We start from the raw sequence: 17,123 nt of genomic DNA on the forward strand, positions 1-17,123 counted from the left end.
ATTTGTCCACCAGATGGCGCACACGGCCGCTATTCGCGTTCGAAAACAATTATGGTTACGGGAATTTGATCTGTTATGCTATGTAATTTACCCGTGTTTTGCAATATTATTCTTTCAATCCTTTCTGTTATTCTGAAAAATATTGTGGTTAACATATACTATAATTTACAACAGGGCCTTGGGTTGGCAAACAAAAAATATTTGCACTTTACTGTAATAAATATACTGTATAAGATGCGTGGTGTGAGTAATTAAATTACTACTTACTAATTATATTTCAACGATTATGCCGTGCTTTCTGTCATGATCCAATGAGAAAATAATTTCACAGACCAGTTATCCAGAACCGCGAAGTGATTCTCATTCAGATCATACGAGCTTAAAATGAAGCCACAGCTCATCCAAATGTAGGAACTCAGCAGAGAGCACCCAGGGGTCTTTTATCCCACCTACTTTTTGTTTTTACGTTCCCCACCTGCAGTTTTAATCTGTCTCAAGATTTCACACAGCCAATGCAACATGTTGAATATTATTGCTCATGTCGAAATTGGCTTTAAGGTTTTCCACATTTCTCTGTAAAATGTATATCAGCTCAAACTAAAATATCTGCCCGAGGCATTCTGAATGCAGGCATCAGGGAATTCAGGGTTTAAAGTCAGACAGAGGCGACAAAGGTCTCTGTTCTGGGAGGAAGTGAATAATAATAATAATAATAATAATAATAATAATAATAATAATAATAATAATAATAATAATGTCACTGCTGCAGATTTTCTGCCTCACTGGTGGACTCGAATTCAAAGAACTCCCACAATTAATTACCCAGCTGCACAATAGAGGAAAGAGAAGGGAGCTCGTCAAAGTCTTTCTCGATCAATGATCCTGCAGCTTTTTATTCTCTCTCCTTCAAGTTTCCCGTCATTGTGACGCTGTTGAGAAAGAACAGAGTGAAAGAGTTTTAACAAATGCAACTAAAAACTCCATTAAACTTCCTGACCCACAGTTTCTGACTGGGTCAGAGCAGAAACAGTTGTGCAGATGTTCTATCTGCTTTTCATCTAAACGCACTGGCATGAAATTGCATCATAACAAAACTTATAGCTAAAATAATATTTTATGTATGACAAGTCAGATGCTGTCACTGTTGGTAGGGGGGAAATACGGGACATAGACAACATTATTAAAAGTGTCTAGCTGCAGAGGAGCGTGAACCCCAGGGCCCCAACCATGACCCCGGAAGTTCTTCTCTGAACAGGAAGTGAGATGACGTAATGTTGTTAAATTAAACTCTAACTACTCGGAACGATGATGGAGGAAAAGTCCCTCTGGGTATATTAGACGGTTGGAATAAACGACTTAATTGGTATAACTAATACGGCCTTACTGTCTGGAGGACATGTCGAGTTTAAATCCCATTAGATATATGTCACGATTGAGAATACGTTGGCTTTACCGCCCCCTGGTGGCGGAGTATATAAGTAACAAAATCCTCGCTGGAGCAAGGAAAACTCATTTCCATCGTATTGTGTTGACCACATGAAGATCATAAATATTTTAAATATTTAGGATCCAGGGGTGGGAAAACTAGTTTGAGAGAACCACTTCAACTTAACAGTCAACACACATCATCAGCACAAAGTGGAGGGAGAAGATCAGCCAGGATGAGCGGCCTTGTGAGGTACGTGTGTGGCATTTTTCTGTGACTTAATGGCAGTGGCACTTATTTCCTGTCTGGACATTGAGAGTTAGTAATAGTAATCAAAGGATTAAGGGCCTTCTTGATTCCAATAAATATGTCTGAGCAGTACATCTTGCTGAAATGGCTTGAATAACAAAGGGAAGAAGTTTTGTCAGACACAATGGAGAGATCATTTCAAAACCACCTGCTGATTTCACAATTTCCTGATTGCAATATACCTGTAGCATAAACAACAAATGTTTTGCACATTTGCCCTTTGTCTGGATGCACAGAAAAAATGGCAACGCCTTTCTGCCACCTGCAAGAGCTCCTGAATAACCGATGCTCTGACCTGTTGTTGCTGTTAGATGCTTAAGATTAGTGAGCTGCTCTGAGAGCGCAGTGTCAATATAATAACCTTTTAGATGTGGACACAATCTGCAGCCTCTCTGACAGGCCTGGAGTTGCACTTCTCTCCCAGTGGAGAAAGCCACATCCAGTTTGATATTCGGTCCAAAGGTGTCCTTTCAATGGACATGAGAAAGGCAGCAGCACGCCAGCTTCTTTAAGATGGGAATCAAATTCCCCAATCTTTGCCAAATCAAAGGCTGCACACTTCAAAGAGGCTGGAGTGGTGGAGAATCACACACAGAGCCAACAGCAGAGAAAGAGGAGGGTGAACTCACTTATAACTCTGACATTTCTCCTCGGTAGTGGCAGATTTATTAGAAACCTCAGATGGATGGATGATGTGAGAGGCGGTGTTTCGGGTTAGTTATCAGTTATCTCCAGCGTGCAGAGCAGAGCGTCCCATTGTCAGCTGGATGCTGCTCTGTCTCCGGCCCAGGACGGCATCCGTGTGGTGAAACGGATGACGGGCAAACTTTTCCCAGCCTCTCTGCACTTGGGATTGTTGTTGATTGGCCATGTTTTATTCATGTAATTAGAATCTTTAATGGTTGTAATTAGAGCTAGAGTCGCTCATTTGAAAAGCTTTTATGTGCAGCAGATAATTCGATAAGGGAGCAGAGATTTAGCAGGATGATTTGTTCTGTAAATGCTAAAACAACAAAAGTTGCTTCTCTGACAGAATCTGACGCAGAATCCGTCTTCTGCCTGGTTGTGACTGGTTACAGTAAACGGTGAAAGACGCTCTGGATCTTGGAAAAGATGTCAACTTTATGGAAGGTTTTCCGGCCTCAGTGCTTAGAACTCTGATGCTTAATCCATCATTAACCTCCTCAACACAGCAGAGGCTCTCTGGAGGTCCTTAGGATTCCTGAGTCAGACGAGCGGAGGACGGCGGCTAATATTAGCCCTCTGGGAAATAAATGTGCCGGGGTGAAGGAGGCACGATGAGGTTACTGTGAAGACACAAAGCGGAGCTCTGATTCAATCTCACTTATGTTTACTCATGCTGGTTTCCAAGGCGATGGCATGATGGTTTGTTTGTCCTGGTAGGAGTGCATCCATAGAAAGCTTTGGTCTTGGAGGAAGGATAAAAAAAAAAACCATCATAAAAGAACGGTTCCTTCTGCCTCGTTTCCTATTTGCATTAACCTCAAGCATTAATTTGGCTGGTGAATCCTGAAGCTACTTGTGTAAATGTGTCTGTTGGGCACTGCTAAATAATTTTCCATGTGCCAGAATATTCAGAGATGCTCCGCTGTTGGGAGAAACTGCTCGGCGCAGGCTCGCTGACTCTCCACTGGGCATCTCCCCCTGATCGATCTAATCCTCGGCTATAATGAGTTTCTCCGTCTGAGATCGAGGTAGGTGAAGTGGAGAAGAGGTGGAGTGAGCGAGAAGTGGCGGAGAACCGAGGGAGGCTGAGTTATTAACAGATTAAAAAAGAAAAAAAGTTATGAGACGACAGTAAATTACCTCCAGGAGGCAACAATCCCCAGGTGACAAACTGCATTTATGAACTTTAAGATGCTTAAATTGGGCCTCAAATTACACGAACAATTGAAAAACAGCCAACAATTAGGCCGATTGATAACTGTGAAATTTCTGCGAAAATAATCTCGTATTTTTAAGCTTCTGCAATAAGTAATTACCAGAAATGTTCAGGTGAGTAAATTATTAATTGAGCAAAGTTCATCTCTAATTTGATTCCAAAATTAGTTCTTTTCCTTCCTAATATCCATAATGGGGTGATCACAGGTGAAAACGGTGGAACTAAATGCTAAGAAATCTGAATTCCTCCAGGATTCGATGCCAAAGCAAACCTGAAAGTGTCTCAGCATGCTCCAGGGTTGCAGAGACCAGAGGAAGGAATAACAGAAGTGAACAAAGCTCAGATCTCCCCCTCAGAGCGCTCCGGACCTCCAGATATTCTCGCCAGATCAAACCATGGACTCGACGTGTTGGAGTGTGTGCGGCTGCTGCCGTCTCCTGCTGCGTCCAGCAGCCCTCTTCTTATCTTCCTCTCATCCCTAGTGAACTCGTGAAACTGTCATCTGATGACATTAACGTGTGTGAATCTGTGCTGGCGACACAGATTCACCCGGGCCGGGCCGAGACGGGGGCTCATGTGAAAGAATTCTTTCACAATTCTGCTGCATCACTATTTGTATTCCAGAGCATCATTGGATCCTTGGAAAAACCTGTTAGTGGTGGAACAGTGGAGGTCAAGGATGTAGAAGAGAGGAGAATTTACATAGGTATGAACATGACAAAGAGCCTTTGTGAAGCGATGCGGTCTCATCGGCCCCTCGTTACATCACAGGTTTCGTCCCTTTCTGAACCCCCGTGCGACGCTCTTGATGCCGGAGCAGAACTCTCATCCTACAGCAGCCTTCACATGGACACGCTATCAACACGCCAGGAATAGTGAGGAGGCTCACGTGACCGCGTGATGACTAAGAGAATGTGCTGCCGTGCGCTTTAGAATCAGGGAGTCCGCTCTGGCTGCAGGCCACCAGGATTGGATGACCCCGGATTGGGGCTCCAACTGCCGCCTTGGTGATCTCGGTACATTTCCAAATTAACCGTTTCACCCAGCTTGAGGCTAACCAAAGGCCATCTCCCTACTCGGATGACCTGGGCCCGCCGGGGGCGTCTGGGACCTTCTTGGTCCAAAAAGTCCGCCGGTACTTGGTGCCACAGCTCGGCCTCCCTCCACTTCATCACTTGGAGAAAAGCTGCCCAATTTGTTCTGATTGCACCGTGGCCGCGCTGACATCCGCCATCTTCATTACCATGGAGGACACACGCGGCAAAATCAATAGAGGCCGTTGTCGACTTCATAATGGTAATTTCTCCACAGCATTGAAGTAGCAGGCTTATTTCTCAAATAATTTTACCCTTCTCCGCTTCTCAACTCGCTGCCAAACTGCAAAAAGATCGATTAAAACTTTCAAGAGGGAAAAGTGGAGGCTTCACTTCAGAAATGATTAGTTGATAAAGCCATCTTTATGACTTTTATTACTGCTTTTACTCATGATATAATGGCAAAGCTGGAGAAATTGATTATTGCACATATTTGGAGCATCGCAGTAACGTGCACTTTTCGTCCGTCTACATTGTTCTGCTATCATTGAAGTTTCAACATGTTGGGTTGCGCCCAAGATAATGATGGCACACGTCAGTGCACACTCATTTTCCCATTCATTCAAGTCTGTCCTCTCCATCTGGACTCTTTAAACAGCCAGAAAAGCTCATTTCCACTTATTAAAACCATTTAGTCTGCATTACATCCTCGGTCTAAACCTCCATTTATACGTGCACTGTTCCCGCACAAACTCTCAGTTGTCGGTTTGTTGGGAATTTTAAATCGGATCAATCTTGTCGCTCCGAGAATGTAAAAAATGTGCTGAAAGTTTCCAACGAGGACAAAAAAACCTGCTGAAAACTTTCCATAGGGAGAGATGTGTGTGTAGCTGGTGCAGCCTTCAGCCAGAGATTAGGTTGTAAATAGGAAACTGTGGTTGAAACGACACGCCGCCTGACAGTTTTGCCCCGTTAGCCTTCAATAATATTAGTTTTCTGGATTAAAAACTCCAGAATAGACTGGTGGTGGTGTCATTATGTAAAAGATTAATTTGCTTTAAAGCAAGAAGGTCACAGACACCCCTGGCGGGCCCAGGTGATCCGGGTGGGGAGATGGCCTTTGGTTAGCCTCAGGCTTGTTGTCAGTGCATGTTGACTCCAGGTTGCGAGTTTATCTCTCCCGTCTGCTGCCGTATCTCCAGATTTAAAACTCTGCTTCATGAATTTTAATGTCCAGTCCTGGTCTTGTGTCCTTACAGCCCGACTAAAAAGACTTTATGGATTTGAGCATGTGTCCTAAATGTACAGACACCTCAGTGAAAGCCTGTTGGTGCTGAGTTAGTGATGTGTTTTTATCTCCCTTTATTTTTATTCAATGTCTCCACATTTGTACTTCTCAGTGGGGCGTAAATGAGCAACCTGGACAGCAGAGAGAGGGACGCAGCGGCCTTCATGAGGGTCACACACGTCCCAGCATGCTTCCTGCTGTATTTCCCACTCTCTAAAGCCACTCTTTACTCCCCCTCCCTCCCTCCCACTTCCACAAACACACACAGAAACCAATGATCTCCCATAAACAATGCGCCTTCAATGCCAGCGAGAATCAGTAACACAGACAGAAAGGCGGCTTCCTCTGCCTCTCCGAGGTGCAACATTACGCCCGTGGGCAGTGTAGAAAGGTTCCCTGTCACAGATCAGCCAGGGTCGACACCTTGTTTGTGCAACAGACACCAAGTGTCACTTGTTACCTTCAACGGCCTCTCCATCGGGTGTCGTGCGGTGTGGGTGAGCTCACACCAATGGAGCCAGGAATGGCAAGGTGGGCTTTTTGGCCAAAACAAGCCGTCTTGTTTACACCGATCGTATTGTGACCGAGAGCGCCAGCGCGAGGGTCTCGACAGGGTGGGTTATAATGAGCTCCCCCCGGGCTGAACGCTCACTGCCTGTGAAACAACAGATGCGACTGGACTCGCTCACTCTCCCCTCGCTGCTCCTACCTGACAGAGCTGTCGCTCAGCGCGAAGGAGCGTGACTGACAGGTGAGGTGGCTCCCGTGCGGGGGTGGGAGTGTGGGTGGGGGCGGTGACACCTGACCCGACGCTCCATCCCACAGCCCAGCGCTCTCCACAGACTATAATGAAGGCAGAAACATCCCAAGTGTCAACTGGTCCATCTCTCTGTCCAAACTTTCCATTTTATATTTTTAGCATTGATGAGACGTAAGTAAAATGCCTTATATATAAAACAAACAAACAAACAAACATTTATTTAGATTCTTTATTGGCACCTTTTTAGGTCCCAGGAGAGGAACTCGCCCAGACCTGCACTCCAACAGTCCTGTAGGGTGCCAGAAGATCACAAAAGGGCTTCTGTGTGAGGGAAAGTGAGAAAGGGCCAAATGCAGGTGCCTGTACACACACACACACACACACTCACACACACACACACGATATCAGGCACACCACCACGGGCCCACTGCACCCTCGCTCTAAATAAATCTATGCAGTGTCCATTCCTACAGGAGGCTGCAACAGAAAAATGTTGTTTTATTCAAAACCCCAAAGCAGATTCAGCATTAGAACCCTTCAGCGCCTGGTCCGTTGGAGGCTTCTAGAGAGGCCTGTTTTAAGCTGCATTTCCTGAGGAACAAATCAATTGAGCACCATGGAATTTCCTACATTAAAGCTATCGATTAGTGGGCAAGATTGGAATAAATATCAACAGTAAACTTCAGCTGCATTTAAATGTGGAATGTACAAAGAGGTCTTTATTTCTGTGGCAGCGTCGGTTTGTGTGTCTCCTGCCTGCCAACTTGTGTTTCTTTGCTTTTTAACGCTCAGCAGGACTGTGTTGCTGTGAGCGCTACATTTGCAACCGTCCACATCGCTCTGAGGGCCAATACCGTCAACTATCCACACGCGACTCGTGAGAAACTCCATTTCAAGTGCCAAATGATTGTGCCAGGCTGATTTGGTCGGCCTGACATACACTATATTAGCAGTAAATACAATATTTACGGTGGCACATTAAATCTGAAATAATTTAGGCTCTGCAGTCTCGCACCCTTGTTAATCCTCGCGCTGTACTTCGCTCTTTTCTTTAAAAGATAACATGTCATTAGCTAGATAATCACGCTTGTTCCCATTATCGCGGCTCATTTTAATGAGCTGTGTACATCCACAGCGTGGCCCCCAGAGATGAGCCATTACACAAGCAGGCTTCATTTTCCGCAGGATTCTCTGCCGCTCTGATAGCGTGTTTAAATAGAACATTTTTCAGAAATATGCTATCTTTAGGGCATGGCAATTAATGTTATCTGCCAGACGCTGTTTGCAGATTGCCTTTTCTTTTTTCTTTTTTTTAAACACGCATCATTAATAGCAGCTTCACCGTAGAGCAGCTGCGCGTCTGCTCCATTGCCATTCGATGAGCATGCACCGACTCCGTGTTCCACCAACTATGCCGGTTCTCCGTCATCACAGAGGGCTGCGATGCGTGACCTCCTTGACTCGGTTAGTTAATCATTTATAAAAAAGCACGCCCCAGCAGTGGAGGTGGAAGACGTGGACACACAGAGAAGCTGATGTCACACGCGTCGCCCCAACTACAGCGGACGTTTCCAACTGCAACATCGCACATTGACCTTTTCCCCCCTGATTCCAGCCTCAGTCTCGCGGCCGCCTGACATGAAAGACTTTGCAGAAAACAAAGGAGAAGCGGCGAGAATGACGGATTCGATGTGGTTAGTTCTCATTCGTGGAATAGGTTCAGAATATGTGGGACTGCCGCCATGTCTTGGTATCTGCGTGGTGTTAATATTAAAGCGAACACCACCTTCATCTCAATGAAGTGACTTGATTAAACAGAAGAAGGAAGTGATATAGATTCAGAAAGTGCTGCAGGTTCATACATACAGATTTGAGACTGCTGTGGCGCAACACTTTATCAATACCCACCTCCCTTACAGGAGCGTCATTTTCTCCCCGTTTGTCCTCCCTCTTTATTCCAGAGCACTTTGTCATCAGCTCCATTGATGCTGCTATCAGAGCTGTTCTGTTGATCTGCTTCAGTCCTCAGACGGACAGAGGTCGGGGTCAGGAATACAAGCCTTGTGAATGGGCCTCAGTTTAAATTGAGTCAGAAATTAGTGAAACATAGCTGACGTGCGTCCCCGTGACTGGAAATCAAAGTCCCGATTTTACCGCGTCTTCAGCTCTCGCACCCATTAGATTTGCTATTAATTCAGCATTAGCAAGCTGGGAGAATGTCATTTCCAGCTGAAGGGCTCAAATTGGGTCTTGGCTGAAGTGGGGAGCGTTGCGCTGTCTGGCTGAGATGGCCCCCGCTTCATCTGCTGAGAGGTAACAGGTTACTAAATGAGCAGCGGAGGCGGCAGGGAGAGCATGCAGAGAGCAGAGAGGAGCCTTCTGTAAAAGCAGGAGCATGTGGTCAGATCTGCGTGTGTGCACCTGAGCAGCGATTAGCTCAATATCCTCCCTATGTCTGTCATCAGCAGAGCCTGCAGCTCCGTTACAGCTCCTAATGCGTCTCCGGCTTCAAAGCTATTTGTGGGAAACATTGCGGTTTTGGCAATCCTGACCATCGCCGTCTGTTAGCAGGAAGTGAACATACACAGAAGGAAGGACATTTCTGATTTGACTGTGTTTTCCTTCTTCAGCCCAAGAGGAAAGATTTGCTCTTTATTTGTTCAAGCTGAAAATTGTTTATCATTCAATTTCTTTGTAGACGACAGCCTTTTTTCTTTTTAGTGTTTTCCACGTCCTCTTGTGTGTGTGTGTCCATTTTTGTCCTTTTTTGCTCCTTTCATTGTCTCCTTTCTTTCCTACTGAACACTTGGCTCGGCCGTGAGTCTGTCTGATTTCCCTCCGTACCCCCGGCGGTGACCCGGGCGATGCTGGCACGTCTTCATGGCTTTCAGACAGCAGGCATGTGTTTGGTTCCACCTGGCAGGGGGAGGTAGAGAATGGGGAAGCGGGAGGTGTCAGATGACTGTGAATGGGAGGCTTGTTGCAGCACCGTGGGGAGGGTGGGCATATTGAAGAGCAGCAGGGGCTCAGTCAATCAAGGAGGTTGCCTGAGCCCCCAAAATGGCCACCCCAGCCTCTGATAGGCTGCTGCTCAAAAGTGACGGGGGCACCAGTTGCTTTGCTTTGCCAAGGAGCCAGTTTGAGTGCACCTGGTCTGGGGTCATGTGACCGGAGATGCTTCAGACTCCGTGGGGGTGTGTGTGTGCGTGTGTGTGATTGTGTGTGTGGTCTTTTTTCACCGCATGCTTTGAAGTTCCCAGCTTGTTTGTGTTGCGACCGTTTTGGGAGCGAGGGCCTTGGCTCCTTTTGGCACCCACTGGGCGTGGCCTCATTTGATCACCAGTTTCCATAGATGTAGCAGCTTTCCAGAGGATATCCTTTTGTCTTTCCACTCTGTTCCTTTCACTTTCTCATCACTCATCTCTCCAGAGGTGGGCGGCGAGTCTCCACTAAGGATTAAACACTCGTGGGAACAGCAACCACTCGTCCTCGTGTGTCTTCCTGGTGCATTCTTGTTGGCTAACTGATGATCTGGACTCCAGGCCATTGTGGAGCTTTAGAAATACAAGATAAAGATGTGATTACAAAACTAATGGTGTAAGAACATCTTCAATGTGTTTTTTCCCCCCAAATAAGGCAGGTAAACAAAGCTAGGGAACAAATGTATGCGTAATAGTCCTTTAACTTGACTCCTATTTTAAAAGCCAGTTTGGAAACAGCCACACGAATGGCTGGTGGTTACTGAGAGATAAATTTCTCATTAATATACATCAAATAGCTCTGCACTTGCTACAGCCAACCTTAGTCCCAGAAAGAAGTGCCTCATAAATACAGGCAGACTAATCCACTTCATGCCCCTTTGCCTTTGCGGCTTTTCTTCTGTTGCCTTTTCTCCTTGACCCTCAAACCCACCTGGCTCAAGAGTCAAGGCTGAAATTAGCCAAAGGAAACGGACCCCCACCCTCCCGCTGACCCCCATCAGCAGCCTGCACAGGAAATCACAGATCTTTCAGCAATAAATGCCTGCAGAGGAGAGCGCAGTGAGATGAGAGGGGAAGATTAAACGGGACAGTCTATTGTTGGGAAAATGTTCATTTTTCTGTGCCTGGATGAAAGAGGAATTGATCGGAAATATTGATGTGTCGCTTTAGGCCCAGCTGTATTCTAACAGCTTTGTCATCGTTCTCCGACTCTGTAAAGTGATGCTGAATGTGTGTAATGGCCGCATGTGTGTGCTGCTCCCTTCCTTTTCTTGGACTAAACTCCGACTGAATGACATTTTGCCGTATTTACCGTGGGTTTACAGTGGCTGGCGCATTCTACTTGTTAGTTTTTGCAGGCTGTTGTGCTTCCGGCCTGTCAGTGGCCTGTCAGAGTGTCATTTAAGAACAGATATTCCTCAAATATAATAGTCTATAACCTCCATATAACTTTCTTTTGTCTTGGCCTTTCAGAATCCAACAATTAAGAGAATTATGAGCAGTTCTTGGTCCCCACAGGGGTTTCTGCTAGAATTGGTCCCCAAAAGGTAACAGAAACTGGTGCACACACTCACACTAATGTTGCAATTAAGCCTGAAAATCTAAAATGAAATCACAAACAGACTAATTTCCTTGGTAATGGCGCAGCTTCTCTTCATGAGTGATCATTCAGAGCGAGGCGGATTCATTGTCTCTGCTAAAGGCGGCACAAGGGAGAGAAATAATCTCTGAATGGTTGAAGAAAAGAGCAAAAAAACCTTTCTGAATGCAAGCACTTCAGAATCTGTACATCTCTAATTTTATTTTCCTCTGTGACCATTTTCCTTGAAAAAATGAAGTAAAAGAGTCTCATATTTCATTCATCATTTAGTAAAATATGAGTCTCCTCTGTCAGCATGTCTGTTTGGTTTGGATTTTGCTGTTTTAGGCGCCAACAATAGATTTCCTTGGCAGTGTTAAACATTACCTCATTAAACAGCCACACAAACAAAAACACAGTACAGGAAAATGAACCTCCTGGCTAAAGTAAAAAAGTAATAGTTTCAGGCAACCCGTTATTAAATGTTTAACCGCATCGAAGCCTCGTGCCTTGTAGCATCAACTAATTCAACAAGCCTTAGCGTGCACTTGTTTTTTTGCCACAGGACGTCTCCCCAGTGCACGATGCATTTACGCTTGCATGGCTGCAGGCTGACTCTGAGCATTCAGCGCAGCCCCCTCACACTGCCAGGCTAACTTCAGCACACTGACCATCGCTCCGGGCCTCCCTCGGGGGTACGGGGCTCATTCATAAGCCATGATGACATTCTGGCTTTCGATGCCTCCGCTTGTTTGGTTTTTGAATGGTCTGAAATTTTCAGTAGAAAAGCCACCAGTTCCTGTTCACGTCTTGCAGGAATGCGGAGGAAGAAAGAGTATCTGAGCTTGCGGTTGAACACAGAGAAGCAGGAAGTGAGCTGGGGATGCCCAATTTCCAGCAGTCAAACTGTGGAGAGCATATCTGGCCAACAGAAAACAGAATTTCAGCCTCCTGCTGTGAGGAACCGGAGGTCCAAATGTCCCCCGTCTATTCCAGACTCAAAGTCGGGACACGTGGCGTCATTTCACAGCAGCATCTGTGGGACCAAAGTGTGTCTAACATGGGCAAAATCAAACAAAATCAAGACGCCCTTCGGCCGCCAAGTCACATTAGGATGCAAAGCACAGTCCGGTATTTCTATTTGTTATCAACTGTTTCGTGGTCATTCATGCACAGGCGCGAGCTGGAGAGCCACGCTCGTCTTGTTTTACAAGAGTTAAACCCCGCTGAGGGGTACAATCGATTATACGTGTAGCGTTTTGTCAGCGAAAACGTCCTGCAGGGCAGTTCTTCTTCTGCTGTTGGCAGGCGTGTGCTGCTACATTTTGGGCACATGAGCTCGGTTATTTCCACCAATTATGATGATAAAGTTGGTTCATTTTCTTGAGTGTTTTCAGCTGAAATATTGGCTGGATCGGGCAGGTTGTCCGCCAACCAGGTTTAGAACATTCTATAGTAAATTTCTGAGTGTTTCTATCAATATTGTGTCCAAGCGTTGTTTTAGGAAATTGGTTGGATTCTTTTTTTTTTTCTTTTTTTTTAGCGGCTGAGTCGATGATTTATGTGTTATGCTGGAAGGTGGTTACAGATCCTGAACGTTATGCTGAACCGAAACCACAGAGGAAATGATTGAGGTGGTCCAAGCATGACATAATTTAAGCTTTTGTTGTTATCTTTAATTCTTTCAAGCTCACAAAAATGAAAGAGTAAAAGCCCCCAGGCCAGGCTTTCATCCTGTTTGTTCCCTATAAGGATCACCTATATTTCCACAGTGCATCAGTAAACATGGACACACAACAAACAGATGCACCCACTCGGACAAACAGACTAAATATGCACATTTCTTTTCTCTGCAGTATGTTGGCAGGAAACATGCTAGTTATTTTAATGTGTTTTTGTATGTTTCTGCACAATAGTTCATATTTCTTTTGAATTAACGAGCTCTAAACTCCTTATCTTATCAGAAGGACACAGGCTGGTGGCTGCAGTTGTTCTCGCGACAGCGCGCAGCAGAAATGAAGCAACACGTCAGCTCGTGATAACATGCATGAACAGCGTGCCTAAAACTCTGGTGTCGCTCGCTCGCTCGCCACACTCTTTGCAAATGAACGTCAAGCCTGAGCCAGATAGATACAGTCGAGGCAAAACGCAGCCAGTTCTGCGGCGGCAGATCACGATACAAAGTTAGCGTTCCTGCTTTTGCTCTGCGAGCGTCCGCTGCCAGGTTGGTGTGATGCCATCCAGAACTGGCACCGCTGCTCTGAACTGGAGCCAATAGGTTCCTCCGCTTGCTTCCCCCTCTTAAACAGAATGACGGCTGTGCTTATGAAGCTCACGTGAGCTTTAATATGCTGAACAACGCACGCGCTGGAGACCTGAAGGAGGACAAAAATGTCACCGTGCGGGAAAGAGCTGAAGTTTTCTGGGTGTGAGGAGCTTTGCTGGAAGCCAACGCAGCGGGAACGTGTCTGGACTAACAGGTCCAGATGACATTAGTGACCTTTCATAATGCACAGCCGGACGGGGAAGGATGAGGAGAAAAGGAGGTGAGCTGCCGGCTCACACTCCGCCCTCTGTGCCGCTCTGAAGTGTGTGTGTGTGCTCACAGCTGTATGGCTCTGATTAGAATCGCTCGCTGGCTTTTTCCATACCAGTAAACCTCACTATTCCTATTCTTTCAGGCCACCTAATTTGAAGCTTTCTCTTCAAAACACTGCGCTTCTTGTTTTGCTGCAGCCGTGTGTGCCCTCCCACCCCCCGATCTTCTGGATGAGTCAGTTCCACCAGGTAGCAAACGCATGTCTCCAACACCAGTGAGCTCATTATCATTCTGGACCACCGTTGCCATGACGTCACAGTCTCTCTGGTAACTCGTCCCAGGATCAGGGTCACACAATGACGTTAGTATTCTTTCCCGCAGCTCGTCAGAAAACACATCTCGCTTGTCTGGCGGCCTAATTCAGAATTAAAATAGTTGTTCTGGTGCTTATGAGCAGCCTGCAGGGCACAAATATCGGAGGGGAAAAACACCAGCATTGCGCTCTGACACCGTCTCCTATAATGTGTAGCAGGCGGGACGCCTCGGCTCTGATTGAGCAAGATGGACATACGTGTTGCGCAATACACTAGTGGATGCAGGGTTTATTAGGCTATAATCACCTTGACCGAGCTGGTGAGAGGCAGAAAGACAACTCTCCCCTGAGAGAGGATGGAGGCTGAGCCCTATCAGCTCATCTCCTCACTGACATTATGTCTGCATCGGCTGTTTGTAGGGCTTCAAGCTTCTATCGTTCCCCTTTTTTAGAAAGAGAACGATAGAAGCCGATTTTCTCCAGGTCACCAAGCCTGAATTATATTGTCATTGCGTTCTCAGCTGTGGTTTCAGCTCAGGTGTTGTGAAGGTAAATACATGTCTGAAAACAATACGCGCAATACTCCAAGACACTTTTGTCGTGTTATTCCGGGTCTCCGGGTGAATTGGAAAATTCTGGATAACATAGCAGCATTGTGTTGCTTCCATGCGAAGAGGTATTGCTAAAAACAAAAACCCGACTGGGCTTTAATAGAAAACGTTTTCCTCTTCTGTTTTTGATGGTCTTTCTCAGTCCAACCGGCCCTTACCTCAGTTCCCTGGTCCATGAATGTGAATGGATTTTTAAAAGGAGTCTTTGCGGCAGGTCACTGAGATGGACGACGTGTTCTGTCATATTGTGATTACAAGGTTGATGGAGATGTTGCCTGTGTTACAGCAGTAAGGCTGTCATTGCAGACACGTTGGCCTGGCAGCCTCTATCTGCTTTATATGTGCCACCTCAGTAGCCGCTACATATCATTAGCACTTTAAATATGTGGTTTACCACCAGCGAGCGTCCCAAAAGGTGTTCTTCACCTTCCTCACACATTTCTGTCATTCTCCAGGCTCTAATTTAGAATCTCCTATCGCTGGATATTGAATATAGTTGTCAAATCATCTTATCAGACATCCCTCCAAGCAGCCCAGTCTCAGACGTCCTGTTTAATCCCTAAGGGAAATATGTGAGTGCATCCATCTGAAAAAGGGATGGAAAAACCATTAACTCCAAAAATATCAATGCATTTCTCACTATTGCGATTTAGATGTTAAGTTAAACCGATTAATACATTTTCTCTTTGGCAACGTTGAGAATGCAGGCAGCTGTGGGTAAAGATGCTCGCCCATGTATTTAATGGGCAGCATTTGAGTGGAGGGCACGTAAAACCTGCAATTAGTGGAGATGTTTGTGTTTAGGGACACCGGTGATGACGCACCCCTTTTGATGGCTTCTTCTGCTGAGATACAGGAAACGATACCGTTAAAACCCTGGAGAGGCAACTGCAGGATGGTCTTCATACCCCATTAATATGCCACTGAAGGGGCTGGACGCCATGGTCGATCACTGCTCGCTCTCTCGCTCTCTCTCTCTGTTTGTGTGTGTGTTTGAGAGACAGAGAGAGAGTTCAGCTTAGTCACATACTGCTTCTCATTACAAATCCTCTCATGACTGTATGCAATTTGTGAATCTGCTCTGTAACCTTTTGGCAGCAGACAAGCCAATCTCTCTCTCTCTCTCTCTCTCCCTCTCTCTCTCCCTCTCTCTCTCCCTCTCTCTCTCCCTCTCTCTCCGACATTCCTTCCCCCTTTCATGGTATCTTTTCCGTCAACATTCCTGGTATTTCTGGGGACATAACCTCAAGAGCAAATTGTAGTAATTAGCCAAGAACGTCTGCGATTGTGCTTCCTGTGTGGGTGATGTCAGCTGGGGTAGCTAAGGGAGAATATGAATGGATGAATGGGCTGTTGGTGCACAGAATCAAAGGGAAAATTGTGCGAACACAAAGGTATGTCTAATCCCCCTGACATCTCGGCAGTAAAGGGCAAACGGCTGATCAGATTGCTCAAACAGCTGAACATCCTGCAGTAATAAAGCAGCCTAAGTGGGAGAATGGATGGGGGAGACAAACGAGACACCGCCCTCGTTTTACAAACAAGGCAGCTCATATTTCTTCATCTGGAGGAGGTTTAAACATCTGTCTCGTTGCCTGATGACTGCTTTATTGGTGCTCATATAAGTTCAGGTCATCAACCTCCTCCACACACACACACACACGCGCACACACACACACAGGATTAATCCTCTTTAAAAGTCAGTCCAGTCTGCAATGAGTGCTCCACATCCTCATTTCCTGAGGGCTAGCATCCTCTTTGACTCGTGTCCATCCAATAATTTTCTCTTCTTCCTTTTCTACCGTCCACTAAGTGGCTCATGTTAGAAATGTAATATGCAACAAGGTTTTTAAAAAAAATTCTTATTCCCGGAGTGAAATGTACGGATGAGGGCTTCGCTGGTCACAGCGCATTAAAATAGTGGATCAGTGATTTACAAACTGAAGAAAATAAATCGGATGGTTTTCAGAACAGGACATTGGTTTAATCTAATGATGCAAAATAAAAACATGTGATGCTGTTTTCCTATAAAGATTTACCCAAATGTGACTATTTCTGAATCGGTTCACTTGAAAAGCATTGGGTTATTTTGGATTATTATATTTTATAGGAAGAAGATCCCACTTAATTCTGAGATGAGAAGTTCCCCTTTATGCCATCAACACCAGCTCCGTTTTGGTTTGGCCAGCGCAGACGTGAGCGTGCAAAGCAGACACGGACACATTAACTGGGACCCCCTCCTTCACTGTACGTGTCTGTGGCCCAGTCCAAGGACTCCATGATGATGGGAATGAAATTTCCTCCAGCTAATCAAATTAAGAGTCAGCGTTACAGTCTGAATCAACCATGTGACCATTAAGATTCTCCTTCAGTGGAACTG

At 45.7% G+C, this 17,123-nt stretch overlaps 1 long non-coding RNA gene across 2 annotated transcripts; it reads left to right on the top strand.

Moving 5' to 3' along the window:
* Nucleotides 1-1,251: 1,251 nt before the first annotated feature.
* On the top strand, nt 1,252-17,065 carry LOC105416483 (uncharacterized). Of its 2 annotated transcripts, none has more exons than XR_964564.2 (3): nt 1,252-1,678; nt 6,968-7,076; nt 16,854-17,065. It is a non-coding gene; the product is annotated as an uncharacterized lncRNA (long non-coding RNA). The 2 variants fall into 2 exon arrangements; XR_003888524.1 differs by lacking the exons at nt 1,252-1,678; nt 6,968-7,076 and adding exons at nt 13,223-13,826; nt 13,962-14,067.
* The last annotated feature ends 58 nt before the right edge of the window (nt 17,066-17,123 follow it).

This window comes from Takifugu rubripes, chromosome 5, assembly GCF_901000725.2.
Source record: "Takifugu rubripes chromosome 5, fTakRub1.2, whole genome shotgun sequence".
Lineage (NCBI taxonomy): Eukaryota > Metazoa > Chordata > Actinopteri > Tetraodontiformes > Tetraodontidae > Takifugu > Takifugu rubripes.